Source organism: Salmo salar, unplaced genomic scaffold (assembly GCF_905237065.1).
Source record: "Salmo salar unplaced genomic scaffold, Ssal_v3.1, whole genome shotgun sequence".
Taxonomy (NCBI): domain Eukaryota; kingdom Metazoa; phylum Chordata; class Actinopteri; order Salmoniformes; family Salmonidae; genus Salmo; species Salmo salar.
Window position 1 is genome coordinate 286,633 of NW_025548564.1, and position 2,773 is coordinate 289,405.

Consider the following 2,773-nt stretch of genomic DNA (forward strand, 5'->3'; position numbering starts at 1 on the left):
GTGCCTCTCGAGCTTCCGTCGTTGCCGTGCTAGTTCCTCATAACGTTGCCGTTCCTCCCTCGCTGTCTCCCCCTGCTTCCATGGCAGGGTCTTGTCCCCTGTCATTACCTCCGCCCATGTCCAGGACGTCCTCCATTCTTTCCTCTCCCGGGCCCAGGATCCCTGCTCCTCCTGGGCACGCTGCTTGGTCCTTTGGTGGTGGGAGATTCTGTCACGGTTGTCGAAAGGAGAAGCGGACCAAAGTGCAGCGTGTATGTCGTTCCACATTTTATTTACTCTGTGAACTATGCAATACATAAATAAACTGAATGTCAAAAACAACGCAGAGGTGAAACATACACTACTCAAAATTAATCTCCCACAAACCCAGGTGGAAAAAACCCTACTTAAGTATGATCTGCAATTAGAGACAACGAGGACCAGCTGCCTCTAATTGGAGATCATCCCAAACAAAAGCAACATAGAAATACAAAACTAGAACATGAACACAGAAATACAAAACATAGAAAAACACCCCCTGTCACGCCCTGACCTACTCTACCATAGAAAATAACATCTTACTATGGTCAGGACGTGACACTGATCAGAGATATGTTGCTAAGAAGTTTATCTCACATCAAAAACCTATTGAACTAATGACATAGAAGTCATATAGCCTAACTTCTAGTATAGAAAGTACTTCAAACTAGAACCCAACACTGTCCATCTGGGGACAGACACTAACATCAGTTAAGGTGTGATGGTGTCATGCATCTGAATGTTGTATAATCAGTGTGTCAATGATTGATTCTATATGTCTCTATGTAAATGAATGTGATTATATATAATATATTATTTTGGTCTAATGTTAGAGTAGGAGAAGGGGAGGGGGGTTGTAGAAGCTAGAGGTCTATGACTTGAGTCAAGATCAACAAGCCTGATGCTATATGTCAGCGAGAGAGAGAGAGAGAGAGAGAGAGAGAGAGAGAGAGAGAGAGAGAGAGAGAGAGAGAGAGAGAGAGAGAGAGGGGTAGGGCAGAGGAGAGAGAGAGAGAGAGAGATGGGTAGGGCAGAGGAGAGAGTAGTAGAGAAAGAGGGGAGGGGAGAGAGAGATTTGTGGAGGAGAGAGAAAGAGTGAGGGGGATGTACGTCAACAGAATATATTTTCAAGACTGACTTCTCACCAGTGATCATAACCAGTAATCTTTTGCACTCTTCCACTTTTGGATTGACCTCTGACCTATGGAACTGAATGATTGAGAAAAAAAAAACAGACGACAGCTAATGTGTTAAATTAGGTATACTGTAAACTCATCTGCAAAGAGAGGTTCACATGGAAGGGGAATGTATGTACACATGGGTGTTGTTGCATCATACCAACGATAAGCCTGTCTTCCCCTTTACATCATGAAAGGTCATATTGATTTTCATTTCTCGTCTCAATTCAATTCAAAGCAGCTTTATTTGCATGGGAAATAGTGCATTCAGAAATTATTCAGACCCCTTGACTTTTTTCACATTGTGTTATGTTACAGCCTTATTTTAAAATGTATTCAATTGTTTTTTTTATCATCAATTTACACACAATACAACATAATGACATCACAATACCCCATAATGACATCACAATACCCAATAATTACAAAGCAAAAACTTTTTTTTCTGCCCCTCTCTTCTTCTCCCCCTGTCCTCTTCTCCCCCCTCTCCTCTTCTCCTCCCTCTCTTCTTCTCTCCTGTTCTCCCCCTCTCCTCTTCTTCTCTCCTCTTCTCCTCCCTCTCCTCTTCGTCTCTCCTCTTCTCCCCCCTCTCCTCTTCTCCCCATCTCCTTTTCTCCCCCCTCTCTTCTTTGCCCCCTCTCCCCTTCTCACTCCTCTCCTCTTCTCCCTCCTCTCCTCTTCTCCCCCATCTCTTCTTCTCTCATCTTCTGTCCCTCTAGTTTCTACACCACATCCCCCCTTCTCCTGCTCTAACATGAGACCTCACCAGTACTCATTTTGGGTGCTGGTACTGTTTATATTTAGGTGCTGGAACATTCAGCCAATATTCTATAAGAGGTGAACTAAAGCAGTAGAAAGTTAGAGGTGATATTATAGCACACACTATGTGTAACTTTTCTGCTCTGTCAGCAGTTTCCTGTGGAGATTTTCTAATGTCAGTGTTTCCTGTAGGTAGGTGGGTTTAACCACTGATCTGATCCGCTTAACAGTTTGTCATATCAAACCAAGTTTATTCACCCACTGGGTCACACAGCTTCATAAGACAAAGACCTGTTTACACCAACCCATATTTATAACATGCTGAGTATCCTCCTTACACATCAGGACAGCCAATACATCTCTGTTGCTAGACTGGACTTTAGTTACAGCTGTTCTTTTCTCTCTTCATCTGACCTGACCTCTGACCTCTGACCTGACCTCTGACCTGACTTCGGCCCATAAATTCCTCAATAATCCACAGTTATCCACCCTTATCAGTGACTTCAACCATGTGATTCCCTTTTCCCTTACTTAGTTCCTTTTCAGGGCCCTGGCACTTATACAACCTCCATTGATCCCAGCGTGTACATTTTCTCATCCATGTAACCATTAACTTCTAGTAAAATATTTCAAACTGGAACCCAACACTGTCCATCTGGGGACAGACACTAATGTCAGTTAAGGTGTGATGGTGTCATGCATCTGACTGTTGTATATTCAGTGTCAATGACTGATTGTATATGTCTCTATGTAAATGAATGAAAGTATATATTTAAATGATAATGCCCTCAGGTGTTATTTTTTTAACCTTTTGTTTA

The 2,773-nt window shown here is 42.6% G+C and overlaps 1 long non-coding RNA gene across 1 annotated transcript; it reads right to left on the minus strand.

Annotated features, from left to right (window-relative positions):
* Window positions 1-244: 244 nt before the first annotated feature.
* Window positions 245-1,482, minus strand: LOC123733141 (uncharacterized). The gene is made up of 3 exons (XR_006763619.1): window positions 1,357-1,482; window positions 1,164-1,227; window positions 245-284 (listed from the first exon to the last, which is right to left on the minus strand). It is a non-coding gene; the product is annotated as an uncharacterized lncRNA (long non-coding RNA).
* Window positions 1,483-2,773: the final 1,291 nt, after the last annotated feature.